Here is a 13,317-nt window from a genome sequence, read left to right on the forward strand (position 1 = left end):
GCAGAGTATCACAAATGTCTCTGGAAAATATGAAGGGGTTTTTTCAATAGTGGTACAAGTCCATTTTTGTTCATTTTGAGATACAGAGTCTTAAAGTTGAATGAGCGCTGAAAAATCTGCAGTTGACATACCAGAAACATTCCAGCATATGGCTTCTTGCTAGAGATAAACCTTTCTTTCTGTTTGTTTGAGTCATTAATTTCAGAAGCATTATAGACAGAAAAGTGGAGGTAATGGACTTGTACCACTATTGAAATAAGCCCTTCATATGTCAGTAACAAAATGAATTGAAATTAGACACACCACTGCTTACAGTGTTCATACAACGCTAAACAGAGAGCAGCAGACTTGATACAAATCCCTATAGTTAGCAGTATGTTCGATTGTTGTATTGTCACTGAACGATCAATAACGCGTGTGTGACCCTTATTGTGGCACGTTGTTTGCAAGTGTAATATGTGCACTTCACACGTCGTGTAGACCGCATTTCCAAACCTGCTCCCCACAAACACTCACAACACAAACACGGACAGTAGAGGTAGATAGTGCAGGCTATTAAGCTATCCTCGTCCGTCAGCTCACTACAGCACACAAGTGAAAGTGTGATATGCCACTTAGACTGCTTTACACGTACCGTTCTCTGCATGAAATTTATTACTACCAGTCACCTTTCATAACAACATCACTTTTAAGGTCAACGTCCTCCGTATGGTTTTCCAGTGTAGGGCAGTACAGTGTAAACTGTGGCTAAACATTAGAAAATTACTGTTAACATAACGGTTCGTCGTTTCCTATGACGTTTTATAGTGCAATCCTTGCTAAGAGCGATAGGTCCATTAGGATTATGCACTGTAGCAGACACAGTCAAACTCTCATTCTGATTCACGTACGTGATTCTTTGTGAAGGTAATTTAATTAGCTGGTCAGTTAGTTACACGTTCCATAGATCATTTAAACGATTGTTTTATCGAAATTTTGTGGAACGAGTCAGTTTACAGGATATGCTTGCCTGAGTGGTAAAGTGTTTGCCTAACATGCCGGGGCGGGCCCCGGTTCGATTCCCGGCAGCGTTGGAGATTTTCCCCGCTCGTGGACTGGATGTTGGGTTCCTCTCGTCATCACTGGTGCCCAAATCGCCCAATGTGGCGTCACCTGAAATAAGATTTGCACCCGGCGGCCGGACTTCCCCGGACGGGATCCTCCTAGCCATCAACGCCACACGATCATTTTTAATGAACACTTAATCATTTTACTCCTACTCAGGCAACTGCACTATAGAAACACGTTTATTTGTTGATACTGGCTGCAATTTTTAAGTAGAAATTTGTCAAGGAAATAGTTGTCCAAGAGAAATGATTTTTAATTATATTTAAGCCTTGCTTCGCTGCGTATGAGACATTTTGCATCATTGGGCAAATGAGCAAAGACTTTTATTGCTGCATATTGTACTACCCTCTGGGTCACTGACGGCCTTAACAAAGCGTAATAAATGTCATTTTTCTGTCTAGCGGTGTTGGTACGTGCGTCAGTGTTCTTCCCAAACTGTGATGGATTATTTATGGCGAATTTCATCAGCGAAAATAGGTATTGTGAATCACAGTTAGAATGCCTAGCTCCTTGAAGAGGTGCCAACAAAAGGTCTGTGAGTGAACACTACGTATTACTCTTACTGCTCGCTTTTGTGCAGTCAATACTTCCTTTCGAAGTGATGAGCTACCCCTGAAAATTATACCGAACATTACTGTAACTGAACTTAATCGTTTCAGAAGTTCGGTAACATGCTTCTTCCAGTTCAAATTTTTATCATGTACACCCAAAAATTTCGAACATTCTACCCTACTTTCTGACTGCTGCTCATTTGCTACATCAATTGTTAGTATGACTATTTATTCTACAGAAGTGAAAGAGTGTGTTTTTCCAGAATTTAGGGAGAGTCCATTTTCAGGGAAATGCTGTGTGGCTAGGCCCTCCCGGCGGGTAGACCGTTCGCCTGTTGCAAGTCTTTCGAGTCGACGCCACTTCGCCGACCTGCGTGTCGATGAGGATGAAATGATGATGATAAGGAACACTAAACCCAGTCCCTGAGCGGAGAAAATCTCCGACCCAGCCGGAATCGAACCTGGGCCGTTAGGTATGACATTCCATCGCGCTGACCACTCAGTTAGCAGGGGCGGAAATTTTCAGAGAACCATGTAATAATATTTTGGAAAATATCATGCACAAAACCTCCCGTTCCTTTCTGTCTAATTGGATTTATTACGGCAGTAGTACTGTGTAGAAAAAGTACCTATTTTGCATTTTAAATGTGGAAGATCCATCACATATACAAGGAATATAAGTGGGCCCAAAATTGAACCCCATGGGACTCAGTTTGTGATTTTACTCTGGTCGGTAAATTTTTTAACATTTCTGATATTGTCTGAATTATCCAGCACAACCTTTTGCATTCTGTTTGTCAAATATGATTCAAACCAGCTTTGTTTAAAACCATCAGTTCCATAAAACTTGAGCTTTTCTAAGACAGTGTCATGATGTACACAATCGAAGACCTTGGAGAGATCACAAAAAAACGCCAGGCGCTATATTATTGTTTGAGGCTTGTACAATTTGATGGATGAATGTATCAATAGCATTTGTGGAATCCATACTGTGATATGGTAAGTAATTTGTTTCCAAACAGGTGTGGGACAGCTCTTGAGTACATTACATTTTCTAATATTTTGGAAAAAGATGTCAGTAAGGAAACTGGACGATAATTGTTTAATCTGTCTTGTCACCTTTCTTCTGATGTGGCTTAATAATAGGATATTTTAATCTGCCTTTAGTATCCGCTGTAGTTTGGAATGCCATAAGTACCCATTGATATTATTTGCACACAGGATGGCAGCCCTGCAGATCGAGTGGTTCGTACGTCAGAAGATGCATTCCGTGCTGTAACGTCTCCCCCAGAACGGACTACGTGGACAGCCAACATCCGTGAGGACAAGGCGTCTTAAGAAGAAGTCGCGACTTACTCTTTTGTTCAAAGGTCTCCATATTATAGGAGCATCTTACTCAACGTTCGCAGTTAATTATTGCATATTTTCCAATCTCTGACAACCCACGCTATCTTTGCCTTCTACAGCTGCAGGACTTTCTTATCGATGTTGAGCGCTGCTGATAACATCAGGTTCCGAGAGCTTTTAGCGATAGACAGATTGTGTGTTGTGTGAGTTCACACTCGTGCATCATACGATACTGAGAATTGAAATATATTTTTTATAACCGGTCTTCGGCAATAATGTTTGTAGCTATTTGATGGACTCTTTCCCTCAACAAAACAGAAAGAACTAATCTAACCTAGCGCTAAATGCCGGTGTTATTGTATTCTGATGGTGGTTGTTAACATAGCATAATTAACAGAGGAAATATTACATGTGTTGCCAATTCTAGTTAAAAGTAGCTTTGTACATTCGAGTTGCATACAATCCGACGAGAAACACCGTATAGGTTAGCAGGGAACATCAAATGTGTGGTACCACCTGCGTTGCTAGGGTTCGGTTTTTTTATGGCAGTGTTAGGTATTTCAATCTCGTGTTCTGTGTTCGGATCTGAAGTAAGAGTGGTACTGTATTTTTTGTGTTCCATTCATAGAGACAGAAAATGAAACTGCATGTGAGATTGTTTGGGCAAGACTCACAACTTAACCTAACCTAACCTAACCTAATCGCCCACCAGACTTATCTGCTGATGTAACCGAAAATTTTAGAGAAAGCCTCTGTTCACTTGGACGTAAGTTCCCCAAACATAATTTAATCATCAGTGGAACTTAAATGATTTAACAATTAATTAGGAAAAATTCTAGTTTTGTTTGTGGTGGGGGTGATAAAACATCCTGTAAAACATTACTAAATGCCAGCGCTGAAAACTGCATAGGACAGTTAGTTAGGAACACCACTCATGATGAGAATATATTGTATCTAATGGCAACAAATTGATATGACCTCTTTCAGGATGTCGAAAAAAAATGGTTCAAATGGCTCTGAGCACTATGGGACTTAACATCGGAGGTCATCAGTCCGCTAGAACTTAGAACTACTTAAACCTAACTAACCTAAGGACACCACACACATCCATGCCCGAGGCAAGATTCGAACCTGCGACCGCAGTAGTCGCGCGGCTCCGGACTGAAGCGCCTAGAACCGCTCAGCTACCGCGGCCGGCTGAGGATCTCGACATCGAAACTGGTATCAGTTACAATGTGGCAACAATGATTATCAAATTACGTCTTTTGGCTCTAAGCACTATGCGACTTAATTTCTGAGGTCATCAGTCGCCTAGAACTTAGAACTAATTAAACCTATCTAACCTAAGGACATCGCACACATCCATGCCCGAGGCAGGATTCGAACCTGCGACCGTAGCGGTCGCCCGGCTCCCGACTGTAGCGCCTAGAACCGCACGGCCACTCCAGCCGGCGATTCAAATTACAAAGGACAACGAAGACAAACAGAAAGATATATATGTTCAGTAAACTAGAAAGAAAATCGGTAGTGTAGTATCTCAATGAGGAACGCGAAGCTTTCAGCACAGGGCAGGAGCATGTGGAGGAACTATGTCTCAAATTTAGAAGAATAGTTCACCACGCACTGGACAAATATGTTTCCAGTGGAGCAGTCTATAATGGGAGGGAACCTCCATGGTACACATTCACTGCAAAGTAACTTCTAAAGAAACAGAGGTTACAGCATAATAGGTTTAAAACAAAGTGTAAGGCCATAGCTAGAGAGATGCTGAATGAAACGCCTTTGGCTGTCAAGAGAGCAGTGCGCAATGCCTTCATTGACTACTGCAGAAGAATATTGTCAAGTTATATTTCAGAAAATCCAAAACAACTCTTGTCACATGTAAAGGATGTTAGCGGCACCATAGTAAGTGTCCAGTCCCCAGTGAATGAGAAAGAAACTGAAATTGGGAGTAGCAAAGCAAAAGCTGAAATGCTTAACTCCATTTTAACACGTTCCTTTCCAAAGGAAAACCCAGGGGAACTCGCCCAGTTTAATCCTCATACCACTGAAAAGACGAATGCAATAAATATTAGTGTCAATGGTGTTAAGAAAGAACGGATATCAATAAAAACTGAACAGTGTTCCAGGGCTCGATGGAATCCCGGTCACATTTATACTGAATATGCGTCTAGTTAGGCTGTCTTCTGAATATAATCTATCACAGATCCCTCCAACAAAAAACCGCGCCCACTTCTTGGAAAAAAGCACAGGTCACATGCATCTATTAGAAGGGCAGCAGAGGTGATCCACGAAACTGCCATCCAGTATCCTTGACATCGATTTGTTGTGGAACCTTAGAGCATATTCTGAGCTCAAACATAATGAGATATCTAGATCAGAATGACCTCAATGCACAGCCTGCTTGGATTCCGAAAACATCGATCATGTCAAACCCAACTTAAACTTTTCTCACGTGACCTACTGAAAGCTTTCGATCGTGGCAAACAGATAGATGCAGTAGTTATTGATTTCCAAAAGCCATTTGACTCAGTACCACACCTGCGCTTATTGTCGAAAGTACAATTATATGACGTATCAAGTGAAATTTGTGACCGGATTGGGGACTTTTTGATAGAGAGGACGCATCGTGTTGTCTTGGATGGAGGGTCATCGTCAGATGAAGAAGTAACTTAAGGTGTGGCCCCAGGGAAGTGTTTTGGAACCCTTGCTGTTCATATTGTATATTAACGACTTTTCATACAATATTAGTAGTAAAATCAGGCTTTTTGCTTATATGCAGTTATCTATAATGAAGTACTATGTGAGAGAAGCTACATAAATACTCAGTCGGATCTTGATAAAGTTTGAACATGGTGCAAAGATCTGCAACTTGCTTTAAATTTTCAGAAATGTAAAATTGTGCACTTCACAAAACGAGAAAATCTAGTACTCTATGATTATAATATCAATGAATCTCTGGATGTTAACATTTCGTAGGCATATGAAATGGAATGATCTCATAGGTTCAATTGTGGGTAAAGCAGGTGGTAGACTTCAGTTTATTGGTAGAACACTGGGAAAGTGCAATCAGTCTACAATGGAGATTGCTTACGAAACACTCGAGTGACTGGTTCTACAATATTGCTCAAGTGTGTGGGACCCATACCAGATATGAGTAGCAGAAGATATTTAACGTATACAGAGAAGGACAGCACGAATGGTCACTGGTTTGTTTGATTCGTGGGAAAGTGTTGCAGATACACCGAAGGAACTAAACTGGCAGACTCTTTAAGACAGATGTAAACTATCCCGAGAAAGTGTCGGGAACCGGCTTTAAATCATGACTCTAGGAATGTACTACAACCCCCTACATGTTACTCACATGGGGATCAGGAGAATATGATTAAAATAATTACTGCATGCACAGAGGCATTTAAACAATCATTCTTCCTGCACTCCGTACGTGAATGGAACGTGAAGGACCCTGATAACTGGTACAATGGGGTGTACCCTCCGCCATGCACCTCACGACTCTTTGCAAAGCATACATGTACATGTGGTCTGACGCTAGAAAGAAACTGAGTATTGATCACGTAAAAGCCGAATTATGCATTGATTGTAATCTGAAGCTTGCAAAATACACTCTCGTTTAGTAAAACATTAAAGGTAACAAAATTTGTTTTAAGATCGTAAATAGCAATAACAATTAATTTTTTTGTGTTTACTAAGTTTTAATCTGACAATTGTAGCTTCCACTAATGATGCGAACAATCGAATGAAAATAATCGATTCATTTGATTGTTGGTAAACAATCGATTCATTCAGTTGCAGTTTTACATACCAGTTGAATCATGTATTAATTGTTGAAGTGAAACCACTCTATGGCAGCAACAGATTGGAAACAATCGCTTCAGTCGGTTGTAGTTTAATATAGCGAATGATAAAATCACTAAACAATAAAAAAATGCGTCTTATATGCTTTCTGCCCACGTCACCTTAGAATTTTATTTTGTTGAGTGAAATCAGTCTGTGGGAGCAACCGAATGAAAACAGTCAGTGCAGTCCAGCGCTTTCAGATCAGTTTGGGAACGTGCGATCATTCTGCCATTGTTATATCATTATTTACCAAAATCATAGTTGCTGGAGAAATGAATTAAAATTTGTGCCACAGCCAAGGCTTGAACCTTGGTCTCCTACTTAATAGACAGATACTCTAGCCGTTACACCATAGTACCAATAAACGTACGTTTCATAACCGTGTGGACTACATTAGTCCATAGCACTCCCTAACACAAACACCTTCAGCCTATTATCCCTTTCTTAAATTGTGTGTGTTAGGGAGGGCATTGACCTGCGGCAGCCCATGCAGCTATGTCACCTACTGTGCAGTGATGGTGCAATGGCTATCACATCTGTGTAGTAAGCTAAGAACCTGGGTTCAAATTACAGCTGCGGCACAAATTTTAAGTAATTCCTTCAACTTCTATCATTGACATAGACAAAGTTTAGACTCATATGTCTCATGGAAAATTACATCAGATTTATTATCATTATTGTTGACTGTCTTCTGTGATGTCACTTTGTCACTGTTATTGCCATTACGATATTCACTTTTTACTCCATGCCAATGAGTAGCTTTAGGTGAGTTTACCTTCCCTGTTTTTCCAATTGAAGTTTTCTCAATAGTCAAGTTTCGATCAGAATGGGCACACAGTTTTAATCTGCCAGGAAGTTTCATATCAGCGCACACTCCGCTGCAGAGTGAAAATCTCATTCTGGAAACATCCCCCAGGCTGTGGCTAAGCCATGTCTCCGCAATATCCTTTCTTTCAGGAGTGCTAGTTCTGCAAGGTTCGCAGGAGAGCTTCTGTAAAGTTTGGAAGGTAGGAGACGAGATACTGGCAGAAGTAAAGCTGTGAGTACCGGGCGTGAGTCGTGCTTCGGTAGCTCAGTTGGTAGAGCACTTGCCCGCGAAAGGCAAAGGTCCCGAGTTCGTGTCTCGGTCGGGCACACAGTTTTAATCTGCCAGGAAGTTTCAGAATGCTGATACACTCAGTATTGGGCGAATGAAAGAAATCATATGAATGGATAAAAATTGTCCTCAAGATAAATTCAATGTGATTTACAGAATCTTCAAGAATGATTAATTATATGAAATTACATTAATAAAAAAATTTGAAACAAAACCAGCGAAAGGTGACAAATATTTATTGCATAAGAATTACTTCTGCAAGTGACAATATACAAAACAAAAGATAAAATCACCAAAAATTTTAAAAATTGTATCTTATATACCTTCTTTTCACGTCACCTCTTGATTTACCGAAGTCGAATTATCGGTGATGGGAGCAAAGCAGCGAAAAGAGAGCGATAGATGTTCAATAAATTTGGAAAAAAGAAGTAACTGGACATTTATTTAAAAAAAGTTAAGTACATAAAAAATTTAGAAAACACTTTATTTTTTTAATTATATTTTTAGTCACCTCTCCCTGAAATAAGAAAAGCTGTTTGTCTTTAAAAAAAGTAGGAAACCGTAGTCATAATTTTCGTATAGCCGATACGGCTGCAAAAAATGTAAATGATACCATTCAAACCAGGATACTGGGTTAAAGAATTCCTAGAACTGCCATAATTGTCAGAGTCCTGTCTCAGTCACGGGTCTTACATTGAAAGAAACTACTAAAACCCTGACGATGAGTGAAAACATTGACGTAGCTGACGTGGCCGCAGAGACAAGATGTTTTCGGTTGTCTCATTCGACTGGAAAATCCCACTGAACATAGAAACAGTTGACAGGCTAGTCGGTTGTTAAACCAGTCGCATTACGAGCTGCCACCAGCCCAAATGGCGACCAGCGGTCCTTTCTATGTTCTGCAGACACTGTTGTGGAATTTCAAAGCCTGTCACTAGTTGAAACTGTATGACCATTACAAGTGTATATCTGTAAACACGTCCGCACTCGGAGCGACTGGAATGAAACCCGTTCCCGACGCGATTTGGCGACCAGCTGATTGCGAATCACCTTCTGTGTAGGTAATTAGGGCTCTGGAGGCGGCGCGACTGCAACGCTACTCACCATTAAATTGCTCGCAACGCGTTACCAACCAGCTGCCAGTGACTTAGCGTCCGCGTTACCAGGCGACCTCAGTTGCGTCGTGTCCTCGAACAAAGTTCTGTATTGCTTTAATTTGACGATGAACGAGCAGACTGTGACATTTAGCTTTGTAAGGAAAATCGCAAAAGTCCCATTTTATACAACTACAAGCTCCCCGGCTACTGCACGATGGATTAGATCGAGAAATGGTGTTGCGAAGTGTGGAAATAACTTCACACGATATGTCCATTATGTAGCGCATCGCACGTACCTTTATTGTTCGAAATGAAATTACCGGTACGTCAATGGAAGCAAACGCACAAAAAAATGTAGCTCTTACCTACAGTGTTCTTTCGTGTGACTAGCGGCCTCTGTCGATCCGTAAAATTACATAATCAGGTGGAAACGAATAGTGAAAGGTGAAAAATATAAATCAATGCGGATGACTAGGAAAAATAAACCCGTAATGTTAGGGTACAGCATTAGCAGTTTCCTGCTTGACACAGTCACGTCATTTAAATATCTGGACGTAGCGTTGCAGGCTGATATGAAATGGAACGAAGATATGAGAACTGTGGTAGGAAAGGCGAATGGTCGACTTTTCTAGGAAACTGTGGTTCATCTGTCAAGGAGACTGCATGTAGGACGCTAGTTCAACATATTCTTGAGTACTGCTATACCGTTTGGCTTCAGTACCGAGCTAGTTTATAAGAAGACGTCGAAGCCAGTCAGCGGCGGGCTGCTAGATTTGTTACTGGTAGGTTCGAACGACACGCAAGTGTTACGGAGATGCTTCGGGAACTCAATTGGGAATACCTGGAGGCAAGGCAATGTTCTTTTCGAAGAACGCTTAAATTTAGAGAACAGGCATTTGAAGCTGACTGTGGAACAATTTTGTTGCCTTTAACATACGAGTACATTGGGCGTAAGGACCACGAAGATCAGATACGAGGAATTAGGGTTCATACAGAGACATATAGACAGTCATTATTCCCTCGTTCTTTTTGCGACTGGAACAGGGAAGGAAATGACTAGAAGTGGTAAGCGGTACCCTCCGCGATGCGCAGTAAGGTGGACTGCGGGCTACAGATGTAGATGTAGATGTAGAAAACGACAGAAAAGACACACATCTCCGATGCATGTAAACACTGTGATGTTCACATACAAATGATTTAACGAGCACAAACCACCATCAGCACATTTCCGTGTACATAAATCTGGCGTTAGGGTTTACAGAAATGGTTCAAATGGCTCTGAGCACTATGGGACTTAACTGCTGAGGTCATCAGTCTCCTAGAACTTAGGACTACTTAAACCTAACTAACCTAAGGACGTCACACACATCCATGCCCGAGCCAGGATTAGAACCTGCCACCGTAGCGGTCGCGCGGTTCCAGACTGTAGCGCCTAGGGTGTACAAAATGAAAATAACGCTGCGATATGCTGAAAGGACTCAACTGTGCCAAATCACTGTAGCACTGTTTAGTCGTTTTAGGAATAGGTATGAATTTCGAATCTATCTGTCTGCGACTTTTTGGATTCTATATATGGCCTGCAGTTTGTTTATATATATATATATATATATATATATATATATATATATATATATATATATATATAACTCCGCTGTACTGGTCCCAAGCCCGGGGCCTCATTATGCAAGTGGTGAGGAAGGAGGAGGGGGAGCAGTAACAACCTCGTTTAAAAAACCAGAGTTCATCTGGCCCAGGTGATAGTACTCTGTCAGGGCCCCTTTGCTAGGGTTACAGCGAAGACCTAAACGGTAGTGAAGGCGGAGAGAACGAATCTCGGTACGGTGGAACTAGCGGAAGAGGCACATAATACAATAAATCCATCTTGCGTCTGACTTGTAACAAGCGGCACTGTGGTCGGCGTCTGTTCACCAGAGGTGCGGCCGTAATACAAATTCTGGAACTAACCACTCCAGTCTTAACCACTGAGCTTTTCTGAGCTCAACCCTTTGATTCTAAGTACTATTATGGAGCGTTTTAGTAATTACAAAATTACCCCAGGTGGTAACAAATCCTCCGCCATCAGTGGCGCAACTAGTCTATCCGATTCTGGGGAGACTAGGCTGAACGCTATATCCCAAACCAGAGGAAATCGAAGTCTTTTGACCGACTCATGCCCAAGGTCGAAACATTTTTTGGAACTATCAATATTAACTCTCTCTTGACACCAGGAAAACTCTATAAATTAGGAGACACACTAAAAGAACAAAATATCAAAATTTTAGCCCTGCAAGAAACAAGGTTGCCTGATGAGAATACCATGGATTTTGGAAACTACCGATTGTTTAAAAGTAAAACAGACAAAAGAATTCTTAAAAACACTCCGCATCTGGGTGTTGCATTCGCAATTTCGCAAGACATTCTTGGCTCCGTAATCGAAGTAAATCCAGTAAACAACAGACTAATGACAATTTCCATGAAATGTGCAAATAAAATGTACTGTTTAATTAACGCGCACACATGCCTATCAACCAGGAGAATAAAACAAATCCAGAAAAAGTAAATAAGTCATGGGAAGTGTTAGAGAATACAGTCTCCAAAATTCCTCAAAATTATGTAAAGATTTTAATGGGTGATTTTAATGCACAGTTAGGGAAAGAGAGAAAATTTAGAAAAACGGTCGGTGAATTCCCTGCACATAAATGGACCAATCAAAATGGAAAGAGGCTGGTAGAATTTTGCAGAAATTTCAATCTCAAAATTATGTCAAGTCATTTTAAGAAAAAACCTTCAAAACAAAAGACATGGCGATCACCTAACAAGGACATAGGTGAATTCCAAATTGACCATATTGCAATCTCGTATCCATGTCACAAAGAAATTTTAAATGTTCAAGTTCGTAAAGGCGCCAATATTGACTCAGACCATTACTTAACCCGTGTGAAACTAAAGCTAAAACCCCAAAATTTCAACAAAAGGACACCATTAATCCCCAAATTTGACACCAGTAAAACCCAACCATCATTATTAGCAGACGAATTTGACAAAACAAGTGCACAAAATTGGGAACAACTCAAACACAAGATTATCAAAACAGCTCAAGATCAAATTCCTTTACGAAAACACAAGAAACATGCTTGGTGGAATGAAAACTGTGATCATGCAATCAAAGCCAGACAAGAGACATTTAAAGCATGGAATAGCAACAAGACAGAAGACACATATGATACATTCCTGACAACTAGAAAAGACACTTCAAAACTAATTAGACAAACAAAAAGACAATATGAGAATAGTCAACTCTTAGAAATTGAAGAAGATTTTCAGAAATACAATACCAGAAATTTCTATAAAACTTTTAAAACCAAAATAAAGGGGTACCAACCCCAGAATCTTTGCTTCAAGAAGGAAAATGGACAGTTGGCTCTTAACAACCAAGAAAATTGCAAAGAACTTTCTAAATATTTTAAGAATCTTCTAAATTGCCCCGAGCCCACAGAAAGATTTCCACCAAAAATTCTCCAACAATGCAATCCAGTTTCACTTGCACCAAATGAAGAGGAAATCATTAAAGAAATTCATAGGTTGAAAAACAACAAAGCATCTGGTGAAGATGGAATTGTTGCAGAACTTTTAAAGGCAGCTGGTCCAAAAACCGTTAAAGAAATTACTTCAATCATGCAAAACATTTGGCAAACTGAAAAAATTCCTGATGAATGGAAAACCGCCTTGATTCACCCACTTCATAAGAAGGGAGACAAAACTGATGTTAATAATTACAGAGGAATTTCTCTTCTTCCAGTCACATACAAAATCCTCTCTCAATGTCTTCTGAACCGAGCACAACAACAACTTGAATGGAAAATTGGCGAATATCAAGCAGGTTTCAGGCCAAATAGATCTTGGCCAGAACAGATTTTAGTCCTCAAACTAATTCTCAGACATCAAAAAATTTACAATAAAAAACTAGTTTGTACCTTTGTAGATTTTAGAAAGGCTTATGACTCAGTGGATCGTGAATCTCTTTTCCAAATTGTGAAAGAACAAGGCCTGGATCCTAAAACCACGGCAATTATCAGAGACACGCTAACTGGTACAAAATCAAAAGTAAAGTTCAGGGGAGAAATTTCAGAATCCCTTGAAATAAAAACAGGCGTGTGGCAAGGTGATGGACTCTCTCCGTTGCTATTTAACTGCGTTCTAGAAAAAGTAATACAAGAGTGGCGCGAACGAAAATTGGAGTTCAAAATTGACCAACCAGTGA

The sequence above is a fragment of the Schistocerca serialis genome, chromosome 8 (genome assembly GCF_023864345.2).
Source record: "Schistocerca serialis cubense isolate TAMUIC-IGC-003099 chromosome 8, iqSchSeri2.2, whole genome shotgun sequence".
NCBI lineage: Eukaryota > Metazoa > Arthropoda > Insecta > Orthoptera > Acrididae > Schistocerca > Schistocerca serialis.